Source organism: Sciurus carolinensis, chromosome 1 (assembly GCF_902686445.1).
Source record: "Sciurus carolinensis chromosome 1, mSciCar1.2, whole genome shotgun sequence".
Lineage (NCBI taxonomy): Eukaryota > Metazoa > Chordata > Mammalia > Rodentia > Sciuridae > Sciurus > Sciurus carolinensis.
This window is the reverse complement of record NC_062213.1, coordinates 153,610,055-153,635,144: the sequence shown is the minus strand read 5'-3', so window position 1 is coordinate 153,635,144 and position 25,090 is coordinate 153,610,055. Positions and strand designations below refer to the sequence as shown.

Here is a 25,090-nt window from a genome sequence, read left to right as displayed (position 1 = left end):
TCTTGAAATTGTGGAGAAAAGCAATTAAATATAAAATCTTGAAGATGACGAACTTACTCCATCATAGTTATGGAGGCCAGAAGTTGTTGGCATGGCCATGATCCTTTGGAAGCCTCTAGGAGAGGATCCTTCTTTACCTTTTCCAGCTCCAGGTAGCCTAAGGAGCACCTAGACTTAAAGGTACAAAATTCTAATTTCTTTCTTCACAAGGGTATCTTCTTTTAGGGTTTGTGTCTCTTTTCCCTTATAGGGAAAAAAGTCATATTGGATTAGGGTCCACCATCATCCATATGATCTCATACCAACTTGATTTCCTTTGCAAAGGCCCTATTGCCAGTAGTGGAGTAAAAAAATACAAAGTAGTGGAGAAAAAATATGTTTTTCTATTATCCATTTTAGGTTGCCTGTGGCCCCTGTAACAAAAGATTCACAGGAGAAAAGCATACAAATGTATCTAATATAGGATTTACATGATGCAAGAGCCAAAGAAACGTGAAACCTGGGTATTTTATGAAGTACGTTTGATGAAAAGTGGACAGTCGTAGAGAGATACGATGGAGTGGAAAGGAGGAGGTGAATGTGAACTGGGGGGATCTTAGAAGGGACTTCTTGTTCAGATTCCATTCTATGTCCCTTCATCTTTAGCAATAAGGACACTCATTTCCTCTGGGAATAGGGAGGACACGTAATGCATGAGGTTCTTATAACCTGCTCAGGAAGGTCAGAAAATCCTTCCCAAGTTTCAAGACCTGCTTGAATGGAAAAGAGTTGGTGAAAGTCAAGGATACCATTCCACTTAGGTCATTTTCTCAAATTCCTTCCATTTAAAATATTCAACTATTTTGGGTTAGTGTGTCCTGAATGTCATCATTCCAAGCGAGGTCATATTTATAGGTAATGGAGTTTAGATGGAGTTCAATATATATTTTGGGGGATAAAATTTAATACACAAGAGTTGCCAACACACACACACAGACACATACACCTTTATTGAGGACTGGGGAGTGTAGAATGGTGTCCTGTCTTCTTCTAAAGCCATTGAAATGTCATGACTCCCATCAAATTTGGTGACACTCTTCCCTTTGGTGCTTGGGACTATCTAGAACCCAGAAGGCAACAATCTTCTTGTGGGTCCTGCATTTTCACCCTGCAGCATTCCAGGAGGCACAGGCTAGGTCCCTTCCCTTTGTGGCTCTGACACATTGTGTGGGATTCCCTTTGTTCTAGGAGACACAGACCTCTCTGCCCCTGTCCTCCTTGTTCATCTGGCCATAAGCTGTGTCCTTATCTGGAGGAAAGCCTTCTACTTTGATGATTTTCTGGGACAAATTGACTCTCCTGGGGATAGGTTTTCAGGGAGATTTTGCCTTCAGCCTTGCCAGGTTCTTCCCTAGAGGCAATTAGCACACAGCTGACTACCTATCTGAATATGAGGATGAGGAGGCAGTCACAGATGACAGATGACGATATCAAAACTGTACCCCAGTTGCACGAGAATCAAACAGAATAAAAAGTGAATGTCTTCAATTAATAAGTTTAGACAACAGTACCCATCAGAAGAATAATTGCTCTCTCCTCTCTCACACAGAAGTAAATTCTTCATTGCTTGGCCCCACATCCCTGGCTTGGTGTTGATACCACCTTTGGATGGACAGAATGAGGAACTGGTTAATCCAGCATTTCTTCCCCATCACTTCCTTTCTTCCTCCTCCTAAGGATTAGTTTTTCTGTCTTTTTTCTCTTGGCATTCACTCCTCACAAACCGGTTTGCTTCATGGCAAGCCATCCCCTCACTGAACACACCATCTCCCTTTTCCAGGTCTTTTTCTGTCTCTAACGTAATTATATCATGAAATTCTTTCTCCAGACTTGTCAGGAGCTCAAAAGTGGCCCTAATTACAAATGATGGGCATAAGAACACTCTAATGACATACTTAGAGCTAGGAAAAAGAGAGTCGTTAAGTGTTCTGGGAAAGTGGGGACATTATACTAACACAACCATCACTTGCAAAGTCCTTCAAAGTCCTCAGAAGTCTCCTTCAAGATCATTGGGAAAGTTTCTGTATACCTCTCTGTCTTTCTCTAATCATGCCTGTCCCTCTTCAAGTAGCATTGTGTGAGATGAGTAATTTAAGAATTCACCCATACTGTTTTATCTCCGGGAAGGACTTTAGAGATATTTTACACTGAGGGAACTATGACTCAGAAGAAGTTACTTGCTGAAGATCACATGGTTAACCAGTGATGAAGGGTTTGTGCTAGGCCTCCTTCCTCTCAGTGTTCATTCTACCACCTCCTGTGGGCTTGTGCACTGATGATTCATTTTACTGTCTGTTTTGGCCAGTGAAGTCCATCCATTCATTCAGTTGGTATTGTCCGAGCTCCTACTATGTGCCAGCCACTGTTTGTAGTCCTAGTAGACATATAGAGGTGGCCAAGGCAGACAGCGCTCCAGCTCCTGCTGAGCTGACATCCCTTCTAGAATGGCACAAAGAAAAGTAAATATGAAATTCAATGACCAGACACTGTGGTATATGCCTGTAATTCCAGAGGCAGAGGCAGGAGAGTTGCAAGTTTTAGGTCAGCCTCAACAACTTAATGAAACCCTGTCTCAAAATAAAAAGTATAAAGGACTGGGGAGATAACATAGTGCATAATGGTAAAGGACCCCTGCATTCAATCCCAAGTGCTGAACACCAAAAAAAAAAAAAAAAAAAAAAAAAAAAAAGGAAAAATAGAAAAGAAATTCAAAGCAGTGTTTGCCCTGAAAGTTGACAGGTTGGTAATACTGCTTACTGGGACAACCTCTCAAGTAAGTGAAATTTACTTGGGGGCATTTTAGTCAGATTCAGTATTAAATGATGTTTGTGGGTTATTCCAAGAACAATGCAAAAATGTATTGTGAGTTGCAAAGATGTGACTTAGGAAATGTTGGAACACAGTTTGTTTTGCAAGAAGAGAATGAAATTTGTTTTCTGATATGTTCCTGCATCATAATTTGACCACAGCATAACAGAAAAGAATGGTTAAAAATATAGAAAATGACCTGGAATTCTCAGGAAGATACACCAGAAATATACCCTCAGGTGTGAGTACATTAAGATTCCAACAACAACATAGCAGACATTCAAAATTTCTACATACTTGTGATTTTCCTCTAAATAGAGGAAAATCTATTACTGTTACTCATTTTGAATTTCATTTCACTGTGGTCAGAGAATATATTTTGTATATATCTATCATTTACATTTCTTTAGTATTGTAATGGTCCACATTTGGTCTATTCCGGAAAACATTCTATGTGCACTGGAGACAATATTCTGTTCTTGTTGGATATAGTGTCCTATAAATATCTGTTAGATCTAGTTGGTTTATAGTCTTCTTTGAGTTTTCTATATTCTTGCCTTTCTGTCAGTTTTTCTCTCCATTATTTAAAGTGGGGTATTGAAGTTTACAACTGTTATTGTTGAAAAGCCTATTTCTCTCTTTATTTTGGTCAATTTTTGCTTCATGCACTATGGTGCTCTGAGATTAAGTGCATATATGTTTGTCATTATTTATTCCTGATGAATTGACCCTTTCATAACTGAAAAATATACCTCTTCGCTGGGTGTAGTGGTGCAGGTCTGCAATTCCAGAAATGTGGGAAGCTGAGGCAGAAGGATCGAAAGTTGGAAGCCTGCCTGAACACCTTAATGAGATCCTGTCTCAAAATAAAAAGAGCTGGGGATATAGTTCAGTGGAAGAGCACCCCTGGGTTCAATACCCAGTACCAAAAAAAAAAAAAAAAAAAAAGCCAAAAAACAAAAAACAAACAAAAAACCCATAAAAGTTCCTCTTTATCTCCAGTAACATTCTTTGTTTTGACATTTATTTTGTTTGTAATTAGTACAGTCACCTCAGATTTCTTATGGTTGATGTTTGTATAACATCTTTTTATCCTTTTTCTTTCAACTATTTTTATCTTTGAATCTAAACTGTATTTCCTGTGAACAACATATAGTTGGACATTTTTTATGCAGTCTGACAATCTGCATGCTGATTAAATTGTTTCATCCATTCACATATAAAGTTACTCTTGATATAAATGAATTTTCATTGACTTTTATTTTATATTTTGTCTCAAAGTTTTATGTGTTTTTCTATTCCTGCTTTTTTGCATTAAATAAATATTTTCTAATGTAGTTTAAATTTTTGAATGATTTTCTTTTCCTTTTTAAAAAATTTCTTAAGTGTTCATTCTAAGGCTTAGCATATGCATCTTATTAAAATTAGTTTTAGGTTTACACTAATTTAATTCCAGTGAAATATAGATACGTTACTCTTATATAGCTTTATTTTCTTTTCCTCCTTTTTGTTTCATTATTTAAAATAATATTACATTTATAACTTATAAGCCTAATAATAGTTTTATTTATTACTTTATATAACTTTATATCTTTTACAAGAGCTGAGAGAAGGAAGGAGAACTAAGAAATATTTTTAGTTTTTGTTATATTTGCCCTTTTATTTATCATTTCTGGTTGTCTTAATTTGTTCTTGTGGATTCAACTTACCATGTGGAGTCATTTTCTTCACTTAATGAATTTAATGTGAATTTTCAAGACAGTTTTAAAATACATAATGTATAATACATGAGCACTTAGAAAAGCAACAAACATTTATGAATGACTATGTTGTAGATTGCATTTGATGCTTTATATATGTTTATTATTTAATTCTCAAATTACTTCTTTGAGTTAGCCATTTAACAGATGAGGGAACTAAAGCTCTAGGAGGTGAATACTAGACCTCATCCACAAAACTAAATCATTCCCTTGGCCACATAATCGGTGAGGGGGGCACACAGAACCCAAGCTGTGCCAGTGAGAAGTCTACCAAGGCTTTCTCCTTCCTCTGAAGTTGTCGAGCAAGTAAGATGTAAGCTACCTATGATCCCCCTCTCATCTTGGTGGGGAGACCCATATAATAGTGAAGCTAAGTCAGAAAGCTTGTTTCAAATCATCTTCAGTACTTTCACTTCATTGTACGTGTCTTAATCTCTCTCACTCCCATGCATCAACACGTGCCAGTTTCTCTGCCTGGAATTTGTTTCCCTATTGCAGTCTTATCCTTAGGACCGAGCTCAACTGCCATGCCCTGGAGAAGCATGGGACATGCCTCTCTCAGTCCATGGGGCAAATTATAATGGTCTGTAATAGGTCAGGGGAAATACGGAAAATTAAAGTGCATTCAGGGTAGCTGCTCAATTAATATTTGCTGACTCATAGCACATGCCATATATTATAAGTGTTAGCGCAACTGTATGTTTGTCAAGACTGTTTTTTCTGCAAGTGATAGAAATAATTCAACTTGCACAAAAGCAGAGCTTATTGGTTCTTAACACTGAAAAGGTAGCTGTCTTTACTTGTGGTCACCTTTTGTGCTCAGCTGATATTTGGAGTGAAGTCGGTGGGTACCCTCTGTTCTTCTAACGCTCAGTTCTGTCTCTTTCTGACTTAGCTTCACTATTACACGGGTCTCCCCACCAAGATGAGAGGGGGATCATAGGTAGCTTACATCTTACTTGCTCAACAACTTCAGAGGAAGGAGAAAGCCTTGGTAGACTTCTCACTGGCACAGCTTGGGTTCTGTGTTCCCCCCTCACCGATTATGTGGCCAAGGGAATGATTTAGTTTTGTGGATGAGGTCTAGTATTCACCTCTACCCAAAGCACATGAACTAAAAGTAGGGAAGAGAATGCTCCTTAAAGGAAATATTAGGGTGCTAGGATTATAAGAAGTAGCTGCCAGCTGTGCTCTATTAGCAGAGAGCTCCTGAGCATCAGGAATCACATCTTTCTTTTCTCAACTCCCCTGGACCTAGCACATACTAGGCATTGAGAATATGTTGAAGGGATGAACTATATGTGTCCCTAAATCAGGCTTTCTGCTACAAAAGTACTGGATGAATCTTAGTCATTAGGGAAAATGCTGCACTACTCATCCTGATTGTGTCCTCCTTCCCCTCTTTCTCCTTTTTCTCCTCTTTTCTCTTCTTCCCTTCATCCCTCTTCCTTCTTCTCTCTTTTAATAATAATACCATAAAAGTTGATCCAATTCAAGATTCAGCATAAACAAAGCAAATGATATTGCTAGGAACAGGGTGGCAAAGGTTGCTCCCGGAGGATATAGGTCTGACTCTGGTGGAATTGGAGAGAGACAGACCAGAAGACTTTTCATATAAAGAACAGTGTATCACAGGAAATTTTATAAGAGAGAATAGAAGATTTCACTGTGGATTAATGGCAGGATGGGTGGCATATGAAAACTGTCTTCAGAGATCTTTGGAGTAGAAAAAAAAAAGGAGTTCATATTGTCTAGGGGGACAAGTTTGAGATTTATGGATGAAATCTACATGGGGACAGATTTCAGCTCAAAATAATGAAGAATTCTCTTTAACTAGCAGAGAGTCTGACCAGTGAGCTAGGTGTATGGTTGTAAAAGTAACATCTTTTCCTTTGGTTTAGTTTCAAGTTTCTCAGAAGTTGACCCTAAGACAAGGATTTCAATACCAATATCTTATTTGGGAGGTAAAGAGGGATCATGGAGAGAAGAGTGACAGGGAAGTGAGACAATAAAAAAAGGGCACTTAAGCCAGTCACCACAGAGGAACCTCCAGAAGCAGCACGGAATATGCAGCTCAAAGTCATTTCACTGAAGAGACAAGGAGCAGGGGCTTTATACCCTGGCTCTGACAGTCATTTGTCCAGGGCTGTTCCCAGGGAACTTACGTTCCCTGACACTTTCAGCCCATCTCTTGGGTTGCAAAGTAGGTGTCTGTAGCAGGAGAGGTGAAATGCAGATACTGGCACAGGAAGCCAGGCTGCAGGACATGGAAGGGGTAGGGGTCAGGGGGTCTGCATGGGGAGGACACTGACAGTACCTATTATGTATTTGTTAAGCACCTGGCTGTGTACCTGGCACTTACTATACTCCCTATTTTCTTCTCAGTGCAATCCAATCAAGTAAATTAATATTATTTAATTAATAATTAATTAATTATTTACTTAATATTTAATATTAAGTAAATTAATATTTACTTAATTAATATAAGTAAAATAATTTTTACTTATAGATGAAAAAAACCAAGGCTCTGAGAAGACAGGTAACTTACCTTGCTGCTCAAAGTAGGCAGTTTAAGGTCAAACCCTGGTCTGTCTCACTCTAAATCATGATTATTTATCATGTCACTGTTTAAGTCAGGCTTGTCTAGAGAGGCAGAACTGATAGACTCCACAGAGATATGGAAAGGGATTTATTAGGGGAATTGGCTCACTTGATTATGGAGGCTGAGAAATCCCACGAGAAGCCTTCTGCACGCTGGAGACCCAGGGATGTCAATAGCATGGCTCAGTTCCTGTCTGAAGATCTCAGAAACAGGGGAGTTGATGGTAACTCTCAGACTGAAGCTCAAAAGCCAGGGGCCACTAGTGTGAATCCCAGAGACAAAAGAACGGAGAACCCAGAGTTCTGACATCCAAGGGCAGCAGAGGAAGGGTGTCTTTGCTCCAGGAGAAAAAGAAAGAATTCACCATTCCTCTGCCTTTTTGTTCTATTGGAGTGCCCAGCAGGTTGGATGGGACCTGCCTATATTGAGGGCAGATTTTCCCCACTCAGTCTACCCACTCACATACCAATCTCCTCTGGAAACACCCTCACAGACAAACCTGGGGCAATGCCAATCAGCCTAGTCAAATGTGAAATCACCTGGGTTTCCCTTTCTGCAGAAGTTGGATAGCTCTGTGTTTACTAAAGAACTGGGGAAAATTAATGCTTTACAGCTGAGTGTCCCTTACTTTGATCCAGCTGACACTCAAATCAAGCATCACAGTCACCCTTGCTGCCCATTCTCAGGCATCTGATACAAACCTGTGGCAATGATAACCCTGTGGAAATGTTGTAGGAAGTTTAGGATTCAGGGCTGTGAATTCATGAACCCCCAATTGAGCAGCCACAAAAAAGCTGCCTGAAGGCCATACATGGGCAGAAGCTCAAGAGACAAACTCTCCTTCCCTGAAGTGCAAAGAAGAGGTGGCAGGAAGGAACCTGACAATGTTAGTGAGTTGATTGTGTACATCAGCTTTGGGACTGTTGGATGCCAGGTCTTAGAGATTTCCTTCTGAGCTTGTGCCTATGGAGCCCAAAAAGGACACAGGGGAAAGTCTGAGTGTTGACAGAATGAGTGCAATCTTGGTGGACAAGGACTCAGAAAGTTCAGTGGGGTACAGGGTGGGACTACATACCTCCCTATATACCAAGAACCCGTATGAAGAGAACCTACTGCTGCCCAGGAACTAAGTTTGTGGTTTTTCCTGGGTACTGAGCAGGGAGTTCCTTCCTGGCTACAGTTCATCAGTCATAAAGAAAACATATGTTCTTCAATCTCTGCTTGGTCACTTACAGCTGTACTAGATGGAATAGTGTCTTCTAAATTCATGATCACCTAGAACCAGTGTATTGATTTGATTTGGAAGCAGGGTCCTTACAGGTGTACTCAACTCAGGATGGGGTCATACTGAATTAGGGTGGATTTTAATTCCATGACTGGCATCTTTACAATAAGAGAGGACTTCAGACAGACAGGTTTAGAAAGGAAAGAGGACCATGCGAAGACAGAGGCAGGGGCTGGAGTTACACTACCACAAGCCAAGAGATGCCCAGCATCCCTGGCAACCATGAGAAGCTAGAGGAGCAAGGAAGGATTCTTTGTTAGATCCTTCAGAGAAACGATGGCCTGGCTGACACTTTGATTTCCAACTTCAAGCCTCCAGAACTGTGGAGGAATAAATTTCTGTTGTTTTCAATAACCCAGTTGTGTAAATTTTTTATGTTTTTTTAATTGAAACGTAGGCGATAGCTATAGGACAAAAACTTCTCTGAGCCTCGGTTCCTTCCTTTATGAAATGAGGATGAGGCAGATACATAATTAGGTTTTCTGAAGCCCCGGGGCTCAGTACACAAGTTCCCTTCTAGAAGATGCAGAGGGAAGAGGCCCCCGCCCCCGCCCCGCATCGTTCACCGCTCTGTGCTATTGTCAGCGCTGTGCGAATAGCCAGCAGCAGCTCCTGAGAAAATTAGCTGCACTCTGCCGGTGTGAACATTTCTCTTTTCACTGCCGCAGCTCCCTTCTGGCTCTCTTTCCAGACAGAGAGAGGCGTCTGGGGGCACCAATTGCTCCTGGAAGCCAGGCCGGTTTTAGCTAGTGATAAATGGCTTGCTGCCCCAGGAGTGCTGCTGTCTGACGTCAGAGACGCCGGATCACTAATTAAGGGGCTACTGTGTTTACAGGAAGACGGGAAATAAATATCAAGACCGCAGCACTCCAGCTGCTGTTTCGCAGAGCCGAGGCCAATGATGACGCCTTTTATCTGGGGGTGGCTGGGCAGACTGCTCAGAGCCTCCCACGTTCCTCACGTGGCCGTGGCAAGTGAGGCTTGCTGCCAAGGGGTCATCTCTTTCACCAACTCTATTCTTTCAGCTCCTCATCTTTTCACTACTTGGACTTTGTTATTGGGGCGGGTGGAGGGGCGAGTAAAGAAAATCCTATTTAGTTAAATTGACACATTTATAAAGAAGCCACGTTTCCATTCCCTAGCTGGCTGCTCACGTTCCTCAGCAATCCTGCTGTTGGTATTTAGAAATGATAAATCAGTCTTTCTAAGCAGGTACTAAGAAGCTTCTTGGATTTTGGAGGGACAGGAAATTAAAGAGCCCTGGCAGCTGCAGTGGTAGGGGGGCTGTCAGCTTGGACTCCCACCCTGGCCCTACGCCAGATAGTTGCTATGGTAGGAGAAAGCAAATTAAGGGGCAGAGGAGAGGGTTCAAGGGGATATTAGCCATATACATTAATGTCAAAGGTCCAGACACATCCCATCCAGAACTGACAATTGCAATACTGGAATTGACTGACAGAGTATCTACTTGAAAGTTGGCTACAAATCAAAACCTCACGTCTTTCCCTCAAACAGTCAGGAGTTTAAATAGCTAGAAGGGTCAAAAGGACTGAACCCTCACACTATGATCCTGACCTGCAGTTCCTAATCCTGGAAGTCTTTTGTGGCACTCCAATCCTTGGCTATCCAATACAGAGCCTCAGGTTCAAAGGGATATGGGAAAAGAAGGATTGGATGCTGGGGGTACAGGATGTGGTACCCTCAGGGAAAAGCAGCTCTTCACAGGGCAGAGTCCTGCTAAAGGGGCTCTGATTAGGAAAGCAATCTGGCAGCTTATTTGGATTCAACTGAATCAAACTAACAAATTAGTTGCAGAAATGTTCCAAAAATATTTCTACTTTTTTTTTTATGCAGGACTGAAAACTCAGCAAGAATTAAAATGATAACCATTTATTAAGCTGCTACAAGCCTGCAAGTCTGCATACATTTTGCATATTTTTAACAATAGCCCAGCAATATAGGTATAATTGCTCCTACTGGAGAGGTGAGAAAACTGAGGCTCAGAGATGCTAATTCAAGTGCCTAAGAGTATACCATGAGTAAGTAGAAGCACCTAGAATCAAATTCAGCCCAATTCCATGTTCCATGGTCTTTCTTTACTTAGTGTTCCAGATATCTATCGCCTTTTAATTATGTTCATAATTCCGGGGTAAGGATTTAGGCAATGGGGATAGCTTATCCCTGTTCCATGACAACTGGGGCCTCAATTCTGGGTAGCCCCCCAGAATTGCAGATACAGTTCTCCTGGGGCATGCCTGCGGTTTCAGTTCTGACTCTCCCTTGCTCTACCATTTGTATCCAGAAGGCATTTGCTGATGTTCAAAATGGTTCTTCACACATGTCTAGTGCTTGAGTTTGGGTGGCTGGATTAGCATTTCTTTCTAAGGAGGTGCTCCAAACTAAGCAGGCTTCAAGTTGCTATGTACCACAGGAGTCTTAGGATAGTCAGGACATTTTACGTGCTGACTGACTAGCTTCCCCAAGATCGACAGGAGGATACGGGAATAGTAGCTGCCAGTTTTCTAAAGTACTGTCCCCAAACTGACACAGTATCACTTTGGACATCATATTACATTGGCCAAATGAGTCACAGAGCCTGTGTAGGTTCACTACTGCCTCACTGGACGCTTTGTGAACATAATTGCTCCTGACCAGAGCCCTGCCTCAGAGACACTCTTTCCCTCAAATTACAGTGTTTTCAATGATAATGATGATGCCTCCATTTTGTCTGGCTCTTTAGATTTACAAAGATCTCCCAACTATTTCCCTTATTTGAGCCCCACAAAAAGACTTTGAAGCAAGTAGAACAGGTTGTACAAACCTCACTTCAGAAAACCAAGCTTTCAAAAAGCATAAAGGCTCACCCAGGGTGAAAGGTGGAAAACTTCCAGGCCCCTGACTGCACGAAGCTCCTCTCACCATGCTTGAGAGCTCTTGCTGCTGTTCTTCTCTGCTGTGAATATGCTCTGCTTTGTTCTATGTTATTCTTCTGCAGCTTTAAAAAAATGTTTCCAGAGGGCTTTCAAAATAATACCCCTGATAATAAAATAGGACTGGGAACAATAACTTCATTTTACTGATTTTAATGATAACGCTATGTTTTACATTTACTAAAGTTAAACATTTGTTTTTTATTGAAGTGAAATTTGCATAAGATTTAAATTTCAATTAACCATTTTTACATGTGCATCTCAGTGGCCTTTAGTACATTTACAGTGTTGTACAACCTTCACTTCTATCTAGTGCCAAAACATTTTCATCACCCTCAAAGGTCCTGTGTGCTATAAGATTTATGTACTGTCACCCAATATTTGTAATCAAAGTCCATCGCAGTAATTATAAAACCAGGTTTTATTAAAATGAAAAAAAAAAAAAACTCCGTTTCGGATTCAGGCTGACCTGGATTTAAATCACAGCTCTCCAATTTTCTAGCCATGTGGGTTTCAGCAAGGTATTTAACAAAGCCTATTTCCTTGTTCCTCTTACAGGGAATAATGATGCCTATTTAGAAGGGAAGTCGTGAGGACTGGGGAGATAATGGATTTCAAGCACCTCTTACCGGGCATGGTTCTTAGTGGTTGCCTAAATGAAAGTAGTTGTTATTCATGGTATTAATGACCAGAGATGAGTTATAGGACCCTAGGAAAACCATCACAACCCTCTGAGCCTCAGATTCCCAAATGAAAATTGAAATTATGGGTCTAACTTCTTTCTAAGCACTGATGCTTAAGAGGATAAAATATCTTACAGGTCTATTCTCCTTCCCTGTCTTTAAAAAGCCTCCTGCCAAGTTCGTTCTCTCCACCCTTACTCTCTCTCCCTCACACACACACAGCATGTACACCACAAAACTTCTTTTTCATTTTCTTGATCAGAATGACGTTATTTTTGATAGTTTTATTGTGGCATATTTGACATACAATAAATGGCGCATGTTTTAAGGGTACATTTAAATTCTGACATAGGAATGCACAGTAAGACCATCCCCACAATTAAGATGATGAAGGTATTGCAACCCCAAAAGTTTCTCACTGTCTCTTTGTAATTGTCTTTCCCAGCTCTTCCCCACAATTACTGGATGTTCGTGGTGTCCCTGTATTTGTACTTTGTTCTCCAGCATATGCAGACACGTGAGTTTATTTGGGCAGTACTATATGCTTTGCTCATTATTGTAACTTTAGCAACCAGTAGAAGACAGGAAAACTGTAGATGCTAAAAAATACTTGTTCAATGGATGAATAGTCCCTTTGTCCTTTATTCCCAATGCAGCAATGCTTTAGCTTTTTCCTCTGAGTGCTGTGGTCATGGATGCCAAGAAAGAGAGCTCTGGGCTGGAGTGGTTGGGAATGCTTCACAGAGGAAGAAATTGCTTTGAGGCTCCAATAATGAAAAGCGCTGGTTGAGGAAGGCAGAGCTAACGACTTGAGCACAGGCCAGGATGCGATCTGGGGAAGATGAGAAAGTAAGGAACAGATTGGAGGCACTGAGGTGACTGACATGAGTGACAAGTGACAAGGAGCCGCAGGAAGCGTGAGTGTTTCTGAAATACGAAAACAAAATTTAAAACAGAGCAGGAACTGTTGGTCTTTGGCTGAGAATGATTAAGATATTGGAAATCAGGATGGGTATGGAGGTAGAAGATGAGATAAACAGTCTCATAATGCAGATGAACATCATGAGACTCAGAGAAGTGAAATAAGTTGTTTCAGGGCCCCAAGGTAGATTACTGGAAGAGGCAGAAAAAAAATTCATTTTCTCATTCCTCACCTGGCTTCATTTATTCTTCTTTTAATATTTATTTAATTTAATTGAGGGGGCAGTTTACTGGAGATTGAACCCAGGGGCGCAACATCCCCAGCCCTTTCTTTTTATACTTTTTATTTAGAGGCAGGGTCTCACTGAGTTGCTTAGAGCCTTGCTAAGTTGCTGAGACTGACTTTGAACTTGCAATCCTCCTCCCTCAGCCTCTCAAGCTGCTGGGATTACAGGCATGCACCACTGTGCCCGTCTATTTAGTTTATTGAACTCCAACAATAAGCAAGCACTGTGCTGGGCACTATAATTATAGAGGTTAAAAATATAGTCCATGGGCTCAAAGAACTTGTGATGTAGCCAGAGAGGAATAAATTATGCACTGGCAATAAAATATCATGGGGTTGGCAATCCTACTCTAGACCATGTATTCCTGAGAAGGAAGTCTTCCCGGGAGAGAGGTCCCTGCTGTGTGCTATAGGATGGAGAGGAGGGAGCAGTAGGCAGGAGAACCAGAACAGAAACAGGTCCAGGAACTTCAATTGGTTCAGGATGGTGGAGGGGAGGCTGGGTATGGAGTTCTGGTGGTAGAGGTTGGGGAGGTCCAGCCATGGAAGGTGTGAGACATTAAGGAGTGGGGAGATGGTTCCTCCATGGGGTGACATGTTCAAAATGAAAATTTGACCAGTTGCTTCCCTGCTTCAATTTTTCAGCAGCTTCTTTTTCCCCAAAAGATCAGGTCCAATATGGGGCTTACCCCACAAGCTACCCCACAATCCCAGCCTTGACCCCCTTTTCCAGACTGTTTTACTTCTTCTTACCTGTGGCATCCTTAGCTGGGTCTCTTGGGTCCCCTTAGGCTAAGATCCAACTTTATTATCTGTTCTGCTCAGACACCAAGACTTCTCAGTCTCTGCTCCTCTGTATTCATACTTCCCTCCTCAGATGACCGTGTCTTTCCTTTTGTGGGCAGTCTCCTTGTCTTCATTTCTCTGAGACTCAGCTCAAGCATCTTCCCCCATCAGAAGTCCTTTCTGACTGCCCTAGACAGAAGGTACCAAGCTAGGCAACGCTCCCACTGAATCTGGTTTATACCTCAGTACAAGCATTGGCAAAGCTGTTCCACAGTTGTGTCTGCTTCCGATTTGTGAGGCGAGGGCTTCTCGAAGCCAAAGATCCTGCCTTCTCATCTCGGGAAGTCCAAACCTCCCTGCGTGTTACCCCAGGCCAGTGGAAGGAACTCTGGGTTTTTCACATGTGCTCTTCTAGTGAATCTGACACACTTTGAAGGCAGTAACTGGGGCCTGAGATACAGGAAGAGAACACCTAAGAGCCTGACTTTCCTGTCCCTTGTGTCAACAGCTGGATTGTCTCACCAACATTCACATGCTGAAGTCTCCACCTCAGGATATGACTACATTTGGAGGCAGGATCTCTGAAGAGATGATAAAGTTAAAATGAGGTCTTTAGGGTGGTCCCTCATTTGACAGGTATCCTTTGAAAAGAGAAAATTTGGACACACACACACACAACCCCACCAGAGATGCATCCCCAAAGGCAAAGATCAGTAAGGACATGCCAGGAAGGCACTGCTTCAGAGTCAAGGAGAGAAACTTCAGGGAAGAATAAACCTGCCAGCACCTGACCTTGGACTTCTAGCCCCAGAACTATGAGGAAGTAAACTCCTGGTGTTTAGGCCACTCAGTCTGTGGTACTTTGTCTTGAAAGCCCTAGCAAACTAGTGTGCCATTCCAACTCTGTGCCATAGGCTGATATTCTTGGGATTTGGTCTGTACCTATTGAAGGCATTCATTTTCTGATACAAAGCAGGTAGTTATGAGATTTCTCAAGATGTGCTGCTTGTAAAGGGATTCATTTTGAGAGACATATTTGGGGTCACTGGGCTGCGGAGAGAGTGAGGGTAATTCAGCCATCCATTCATGCATATTCTCCTCCCCAGCTACACTCAGGATATAAAAAACCATCTGGCGGATGAGGGCCCCGTCGGTTACCATGGTGAGGCAGAGCAGAGCCGGGGAGACTGGGGTGTGTGTCTCTGTCTCCGACACTTGAGCCCAATGAAATGTCAGCCTGGATTGTGTTCATTTCAGACAATATTTTTATCCACCTTTTTTCTTTCTTTTTTTTTTAATGACTAACTCATTTTACAAACTTATGTAGGTCCTGTTCTGATCACAGGGTGTTTTCACCTACAGATAAAAAGCTCTTTGAGAACAAGGACTGAGTGTTTTCCTATTGTGTTCCCTCCTCTGGCCTCTCACCTTCCCTCCTCCACCCCTGTCTGTTACAAAGGTGATATTCAAAAATATTTGATGAATTGAGTTGAATTAATTAACCTTTGAAGAAACTCTTGTTTTGTGTATGCTTCTGATTTTAAAAAGCACTGACAATTAATTTCACTGAAAGTGTCTTAGTTAATTTAAGTGGCAAGTTCTGATGTTGGGTATTTAGTTTCAGCAAAACTGAGACACGTGATCAAGGCACAGGGGCCCTTACCAGGCATTGAGTACAGGCACAGGACTTGAGAGCAAGGGCTCTGGACTTGGTTGGACCTAGGTTCACTTCTAGGGTTCTACACTCAGGATATAAAAAACCATTGATGCTGTCAATCAACCATGTCAATCAACCATGTTGATGCTGTCAACATCTTGTGTGACTTAGGGTCAGAGGTTTTATTTCTCTGTCTCTTTCATTGTTCTCAAAGTGGGGATCCTAATCATGCCTGCTTCATAAGTTTCCTGTGAGGCTTAATGCAGATAGTGCTGGTAAAGCTCTGTATCTGCCACTCAGTGAATTTTCCATAAGCTATAGCTGTGGTAGCAACACTATTACAGGTTTTCATTTCAATTCCATTCCCATTTCTGCAAGTTTGGGCACAGGTTTCCTGATTTTAAACATTCCAGGAAATGTTCTCTCTCATCAAGGTCATGTCTGGGGGCAGGTGTGGATGGCTATAGACCTTTACCTCCTCCTAGGCTATCTGTGGGTTCCCCTTCATAATCACAGCATGAATGAAGCTTCCAGAAACAGAAATGTTGGGGGAGGGTAAACAGCTGAGCCTGGAGAAGTTTCCAAGGACAGGGACCTGACAGCCAAGGTTAGTGGGGAGAACTGACTCAGACCAGTCTGGCCCAGTCTCAGGAGGTGGTGGGACTGGGTGGGGAGGGTGGCTTCATCAGCATGTGCAGGGAAAGACTCGGAGAAGAATTATCCAGGGGAGTGACAGCCAATGGCAGCAGAGGTGGGGGGAGTGGGGGGGGATGAGGAGGTGGAGGATGGGGCAGGTGTGAGGACAGCCAACCTTGCCCCTTTGTGAGTTCAGTCCACCTTTTCTCCCCTTCCTTCCTTTCAAAAACTTAAAGAGAATATCCCCCTACTGGCTGTACATCCAAAGGAAATGGAATCAATTTGTTGAAGCGACATCTGTACTCCCATGTTTATTGCAGCACTATTCAAATAGCTAAGATATGGAATCAAGCCAAGTGTCCACTGATGACTGAATGGATAAAGAAAAGTGATATATATATATATATACACACATTATTCAGTCTTTAAAAAGAAGGCAATCTGTGAAAATATGAATGATCCTGAGGACATTATGTTAAGATATATAAGCCAGACACAGAAAGACAAATACTGTGTTATCTCACTTAAGTGTGGAATCTAATAAAGTTGAACTCAGAAGCAGAGTAGAATCAAGGTTACCAGGGGCTGGAGGGTGGTGGGGGGAAGATGTTGGTCAAAGGATATAAATTTTCCATTAGGCAATAGAAATGAGTTCAAGAGAGCTATTGCACATCATGGTGACTATAGTTAATTACAATGTTCCTTTTCTTCTTCTTCCTCTTCTCCTCCTCTTCTTTCTACTCTGGATTAAACCCAGGGGTGCTTTACCACTAAATTACATCCCCAACCCTTTTAACTTTTTATTTTGAGACAGGGTCTCACTAAGTTGCTTAGGACCTTGCGAAGTTACTGAGTTCCTCTACTACAACTTGAGTTCCTCCTGCTTTAGCATCCTGAGTTGCTAGGATTACAGGCCTGTACAATCACCATTTTTATTGTCCATAACAATATTTCTATACTTGAAAATTTCTATACTTGAAAAAAAGAGATTTTTTTTGTGTGTTCTCACCCATGAAAAACTTAAAAAGTAATGCATATGTTAGCAAGCTTGGTTTAGCCATTCCACAATGTATATCCATTTCAAAACATCATGTTATAAACCATAAATTTATTTATATATACATGCATATATAAAAATTTATGTTTCAATGAAAATATTTTAAATTAACTAATTTTAAAAAATTAATCAGTCCTGGCCAGGCACAGTGTTGCACACCTGTAATCCCAGTGGCTCTAGAGGCTGAGGCAGAGGATCGAAAGTTCAAAGCCAGCCTCAGCAGTTTAGCAAGGCCTTGAGCAACTTAGACACTGCCTAAAAAAATAAATAAATTGATTAATTAAATAAATAAGGGGAATGTGGCTCAGTGGTTGTTTTCCTTGTTCAATCCCCAGTACTAAATTAATTAATTAAGCAGTTCTGCATTATGAGGCTAATTGACATGTCACTTATTTGCTGCATTACCTTGAGTAAGTTATTTAAACTCTCTGGACCTTAGTTTCTTCATCTGTAATATATGAACACTAATAATCCTGTCACCAGTCTCATGGGATTCATGTAAGGATTAAATGAAATACAACTTTGAATCCAAATTCTTCCCCTGGGTTGCTGAACTTTAGTCCATTGTGCTTCATCAACCTGGGGTCTTTCTGTCTCAGGGTTTTCTTGCCTGCTAGCCTCTCTTGCTGGATTATTTTCTAGCCTTTTGATTGACTTCTGCTCAACCTTCAGGTGATGGCTTCTTATAGGACTTTTCTCAGGCAAAACCAGTGTTATCTACATTGTGGATTGAACCATTCTGCTATTGACCTTCATAAGAATCTCGCAGCACTTAATGCAATATTCACATAGTTACTGAGGTTACCTTGTCTTTTCAATGGGCTCTAAGCTCCAGGCAGGAATAACAGACCTCGTCTGGTTTCTTGTCTGTACTGCACTTAGTTTAGAGAGTCTGGCAGAGGCTAGGGCTCAGCCAACATTCCTAGGATGGTAGCTGAGTGAATATAGTTGTTATTAACACAAAGAGTCCCTTTACTGTGGTATAAATCTATAGTTATAGAGAGCTTGGTCGTCTGCTAGAGAGAGCCTCATGGTTCCTCCATTCTCTACTGGATAAACTTTCCCCAAATGCTATTCTATGAAACACAAGTATGCTACAATGTTAAAAGACAAAGGGGGTCTGCCAAATAAGGATTATTTGTTCAAACAAGCTTGGAAAATGCCATAAAGCATACACCTTCCCACAACACACACACCTGCTACCCTCAGGTCTCACAAAGTGCATTGGTGGAATAAGGGCTCTGAGAAGTTCTGCAATTTAGAAATCTATATTTGGTTAACTCATTGCCCATGGAACCTTTTTTTCTTATAATATCCACAGATACCTCTTGGACAGATAATTTGGAAACCAATGAAATAGACTATAAACTTTCTGAAGTCAGGAGCCAAGTCTTGTCAATTTTGTTATCTCCTCAGTACCTAGCAACATTAAACACACCACCATTGATTGGAATGCATACATTGATTATCTGTTGTAGTAATTCTTTCCCCATTTTTTTTTCTTGTTTTCTTTGTTTTATTTCTAAAATAGCAAAGGCCTGATTGCAGCTTAATGTAATTGCCTGTAAATCACAATAAATTTATTTCCCTTTTTGCCCAGATTAAACCATGGTCATTTGTAATTTATTCACAAATATGATAGAATCCCAGGATAAATTCTAATCCAAGTTCTGTCATTCTCTAGCTATGTGGCCTCAAGCAAGTTACCAATTTTGGACTGCCTAGGAGCACTAGATTTTTGCTTCCAAACTCCTTTCTTCCATATTCTTCTACTTTTCCAAAAATGGTACCACCATCCACCTATTTACTCATGCCAGAAACATGGGCACTATTCTGAATTCTTTTCTTCTTACTTCAACTCTTAATCAATTCTCTAGAAATTCCTATTGATTCCACCAGTGAAGTACACTCTATCTCAAGGCCACCTCGTTCTCTCCATATCCATTTTTGCCTTGGGGAGTCAACCATTACCTTTTGCCTTAGCAAATGATCTCTTTGCTGGCTGCTTGCTACTTTTTTTTGTCCCCCTCCCCCTACAATCTGTCTACCACTGTGTCAGCCCGTGTGATCTTCTTAGAATGTAAATTAGACCCTGCACCACTCCTCTGCTTAAAACTCTTCAGCTCTTACATTGCATTCAGGAAAAAAAAAAAAACCTCCAAACTCCTCAACATCGTGGTCTCTGTCCCTGTTGACCTTTGCTCTTTGTTCATGCCCTTTCTTTCCTTTGCTCTCTGCCTCCCTGAGATGAATTGTCCCCCGTTCCCCCAGTCAATCCAAGTTTCTGTTGCCTTAGAGTCCTGGTGCAAACCAACTCCTCTGTCTTCAACACTGGCCCACCCACTCTTCTCTTTCTTTAACTCTGGGTCTCAGTTTAAGTTTTATTCCCAGAGAGACCTCATCATGCTATCCAAAGTGCTACCTCTCTCTTCCTCTGGTTTTTCTCTACCCCTGTGACTTGTTTGTTTCTTATAAAACACTTAGCAATTTTTATATCATTTTCTCTGTTGTTTTTTGTTTGTGTCCGCTAGTAGAATATAACCTCAACAAGTGACAGACCAAGTTTATTCTTAGAGTTCCAGGGGTTAGTGGAATACTAAGGGGAATACACAAGAGTCCCAGTTTAAAAAAACAGAAGCTTCCATTTCGTCAACCTGACAAATATTATTTGTCTTAACACATACCTTTAAACTCATTCTAAGGAATAAATATATGCCCAGAAATTTTATCAGTCTTTACCATGTGTCAAGTGTGATTCTAGTAAATGTGAAGAATTCTGCCAAAGAATGCTTCCTGGTGGACCAAAGAGAGGAACCCAGGCTTTGGAGTCAGAAAGACATAGGCACTACCAGCTGCCTTCAACGCTCATGTCTTTGGTTAAATATTCCTTCCTTGGCTTCTCCCCTCAAAAGGAAAAACCAGCATGTTGCCAGTACCATTTCCTATATCCCTGTGAATAATGATTGACCTTTATTTTTCACTAAACTTTCAAGGACCATTTCTATCACGTGTGCTGTTGTTATCCTCCTGCACACACTGCATTGGAAGTTTAAAAACTTCATGTACTGCCATGAAATCTTTTTTTTTTTTTTTTTTGCTGGGGTAGACCAGGGATTGAATTCAGGGACACTCGACCACTGAGCCACATCCCCAACCCTATTTTGTACTTTATTTAGAGAGAGGATCTCACTGAATTGCTTAGCACCTCGCTATTGCTGAGGCTGGCTTTGAACACATGATCCTCCTGCCTCAGCCTCCTGAACCACTGGGATTACAGGTTTAAGCCAACACACCTGGCATGCCTGGAAATCTTTGAACCCCCTAGAGCCTCAAAAGCCTAAATGCGAGTTCCCCTGCTCTCGCTACTGTGTCCTCCACCCCGTGGGAAATGCTGTCTTTTCAGCCAGATCAGCGGTACCCACCGGTCCTCAATCTAATGGGTTTTACTTTCCTACCAGCCTATAGAATTAATCAAACAAGCCAATCACTCTTGTTACTGCAAAAATCTGTCTCCTACAGCTCCTGTGTGTTCTTTCTGCTGAGTGCATCTATGTGGCCCCACATGGCAAGAGATGCCTCCTAACCCAGGCTGCGGGTCCAGGCGATCAATAAACTCCTGACAGCTCATCTGTCCTATGTCAGATGTCCTGTGTTTGGCCATCCTCAGAGCCCTAGGGCAAGACTCCCTCCCTCAACAATAGGGTGAAGAGGATGTAACAAAACACATCACACACATCACACACACACACACATACATCACACACACACACACACACACACACACACACACACCAAGTACACAGGGAAAAAATATAACCCTCAGAAGTTCATCATTGAAATAGACTCCCCTTAGAACTGACTAACATGAGAAAAACCAGTTTATTAACAGGCATATTTATATAGAGTTGGGAAACAATCCCTGGTACCCACCTCAGAAAACAAGTCCTTCTCAAAGAGGTGGCTTTGAATTCCAGCTTGTACAGCAAGTTCACCAAAGAAGAGTAAAGTGTTTAAAAAAAAAAAAAAGTGACAATACAAAGGAAAAGGAGTTTGAATTTCTACAGGAGGCATCTTGGGGGAAGGCAGATAAATGCTAATTAGTAAAACTTCTTAGTATAAATTCCTTTTCTTGTCATCTCAAGGCCCATGAGGATGGAAAGCTGTCTTCAGTGGTTAAACTTTGTCTTCTATGATTAAGAGAAGGGGCAGGATGTCTTTTGGCTTTGTGAATCTGTATCCCGCTTTTAGTCAAATAGAGGGAGGGCAGAGAGCTCCCCTCATCAATCAGATAGTTAATGTTGTTTATGGAAAATCTACTCCAGTGGTTCCGTCTTGATGTCCCCCTGAGTTAGGAATAGGACTTCACAAGAATGTACATGCTGGGCCTCCCCCTTACTGCTCTCATTCAGTTGACCTGGAGCTTTTTGGTGCCCAGTTGAGACTGAGATCAATTCCGTATTTTGCTTAGGATGCTGTGGTGGACCAGAAGAGCTTCCCAAAATGTGAAGTTTGTTGAGATGAAGACAAGTAAGAAGAAGGTGATGAAGGCTGGGGCTCCTGGGAGGTGGGGACCTTTAGGAAGTAGGGCCTTGTAGAAGGAAGTTAGGTCACTGGGAACCGCCAGTGAAGACAACATGGAGACCTCAGTCAGCCCTTTTCTCTTTCTCTGGTGGGACTTTACATTTTTACATCTGGGGAAAGAGGCGGTGCTACTGATATTGTGTTGGTAGAAGCTGTTTCCAAACACAGTAAGATGCACGGGATTTGTCTCTTCCCCTAAATATTTGGTCCCAAATGCCAATAAGGATGATGTTGAGAAATACCCCAATTCTTTTTTTTTTTTTAAATCTTTTTTTAGCTATCAATGAATCTTTCATTTTATTTATTTTTATGTGGTGCTGAGGTTCGAACCCAGGGCCTCACACATGCTAGGCAAGTGCTCTAACACTGAGCCACAACTCCAGCCCCATGCCCAATTATTATGTGAACAAAAATTACTGACTTGGAAGAGAGGAAGCCAGGGGCTGTTAGAGGATATGGCCATGTATCCAGGTGAGAGATGATGGTACATTAGACTAACATAGTAGTCATGGAAATAAAGAAGTAGTGGGATTTTAAATCCATTTTGGAGATAAATGTGGTAGGACTTTGAGATGAATTTTCTGTGTAAAGAGAGGATGGTGTCAAGGACAACTGTTAAGTTGTTATAATGATTTCCTGGGTAGATGGAGAGGCAGTTACTGAAATGGAGACTTCCAAAGGAATAATAGATAATATTTACAAAGATTATTTTATTGTAAATTCCAGTCCATTTATTCATTTAATACAACAACCCAGTGTGGTGAGTGTTATTAAGAGGTATAGAAAGGTCAAGTACCTTGCCCAAGATCATGTAACCAAGTGTAAGTGAGTTTTGAATGCATAAAGTCAAATTCCAAAGTCTGTGTGCTTAACTCTATGTGGCTCGCCTTTTGAAAGAGCAGATATGGGAAGAAAGATCAAATCTCTTGCCATGTCCTCAGATCCTTTACTCCTAAGAGCAGAGTACATAATCAATGACTGTAATACTCTCTTGTAAATATTCTCAACTCCTTTTCCTGTGATACTTCTATTATATCCACAAGGAGAAGAGAAATCCCCTAACTTTATTTGATCAGTGATATTCTTTTTTTTTTTTTTTTTATTTGCTCTTGAACCCCAGGTGCTGAAAACTGCTGAGAAGCCCACAGAACTTTGGCAACAGCTCTGATTCTGAAGTCATGACCATCATCTCCCACAGAACTCTCAACAGAGAGTCATCTCTGGTTCTCAAGTGAGCCTTATGCCCTACATCCCCATTGTCTTTTCTGACTTCACTGTGTTCGAGTTCTCTGCTTCATTCCTTCTGCTCATTCAGGGGATAACCCTGTGCCAATCTTACCAAGAAAATATAACCACTGGGGTAATACTTCCCCATCTTCTGGCCACCTCCTACCTATAAATCTATCCATATTTCCCCTTATGACTTCTTTCATTTCCCAGTTAGTAGAAAGGGTATCTGCATTCCCAAGAAAGGTAAATCCATCCCGAATCTCATGATCAAGATTCCTTCTCATTTGGCCTCCTTCATGACCATTCTCTAACCCTTCAACTTCTCTGGTATGTGCAACACCTGCCCAGCATTTAAGGTACTTAATGCTGTATTGAGCATGCACAAATAGCTGTACTTATTATGACTTTAGAGAGTTGGCATCAAATGTAGAAGAGCATTTAATGTATCATGGCAAACTTGAGTCACATTTTCAGCTCTTTGTGTACAGAGCAATTTAAAATTTTAACCTGTGCCTTTAAGTGCATTTATACCATGAAAACTGATTTCCAAATACCAAAGCAGTCATTTGAGTAAATTCATTTAGAAAATATCCAATCATATTTCTTTCTCAGAAAGACTAATTTATACAAGCACAAGGAGGAAAATGCCAGAAGTTCCCTTGCCCCTAAACTTAGGTCTACACTCATGTTGTATCTTTCCCCCCAAGCCCTGGTATCTAATGAAATGTAATTGTGCAGGGGGTCAAGTACAGAGGAAAAGCAAAAGAATCAAATCCACTTGGAGAGATGGAAGGAGGAGTTCACTTTCATATTTCTTAAGGAGAGTGTGTTCTTTTCTTTCATTTGCTCAATCATTGAAAAAGTGTTATTGAGCTTCTACCAGGAGGCAGGCACTAAGGAAACACAAATGCAAAAGTTGCTCTTACAGGTAAATGGATGGAATTGGAGAATATCTTGCTAAGTGAAATAAACCAATCCCAAAAAAACCAAAGGCTGAATGTTTTCCCTGATAAGTAGATGATGATACATAATGGGCGTGGGGGATAAGAGAAGAATGGAGGAACTTTGGATTATGTAGAGGGAAACAAGACGGGGGAGGGGCAGGGGTATGAAAGATGGTGGAATGAGACAGACATCATTACCCTATATACATGAATAATACGTATAATTACACGAATGGTGTGAATCTACATTGTGTATAACCATAGAAATGAAAAGTTGTGCCCCATTTGTGTACAATGAATCAAAATGCAGTTTGTAAAAATAAAAAAATTTAAAAAAGGAAAAATATCTACTAAAAAAAAAAAAAACAACAACAGAGTGGAATCCAGTGCCTTTATAAATCATCAACACAGATCCACCATCTCTTGGTTATGGTTCCAAAGTACAAAGGACTTTGAAAATCAAAAACTTTTTCAGAAGTTTGTACCTCATGTTCAACAATAAATCTGACCAATAAATCTGACTGATTTGAAGCCACTTATATACTTTATTCCAATTATTTAAACACATGCCAGGTATTTTGGCATATTATTGAAAAAAATACATTAAATTTTTATCATACTAACCCAGACCCAATGGGGATGTTATGAATATGAAAATTCCAAATTTTTTCTGACTGCAAGAGTTTTCATGTGTGAATTACATGCCTAAATAAAGAGACCAGGGTAAGGAACAAAACATTTGTAGAGTACCTCACTGAATATCAAAAACCATGTAAATTACTTTAGGTAGATTATCTCACTTCGACCTCAGGACAGAGAGTTAGGCATTGTTATCTCATTTTACAAATCAGGAATCTGGGTTTCTACTAGCTTAAATAACTTGTG

General features: G+C 41.0%; 1 long non-coding RNA gene across 1 annotated transcript; it reads left to right on the top strand.

Moving 5' to 3' along the window:
- The first annotated feature begins 12,919 nt into the window (after nucleotides 1-12,919).
- Nucleotides 12,920-24,198, top strand: LOC124976828 (uncharacterized). Its single transcript, XR_007107078.1, has 3 exons — nucleotides 12,920-13,024; nucleotides 21,919-21,988; nucleotides 23,152-24,198. It is a non-coding gene; the product is annotated as an uncharacterized LOC124976828 (long non-coding RNA).
- Nucleotides 24,199-25,090: the final 892 nt, after the last annotated feature.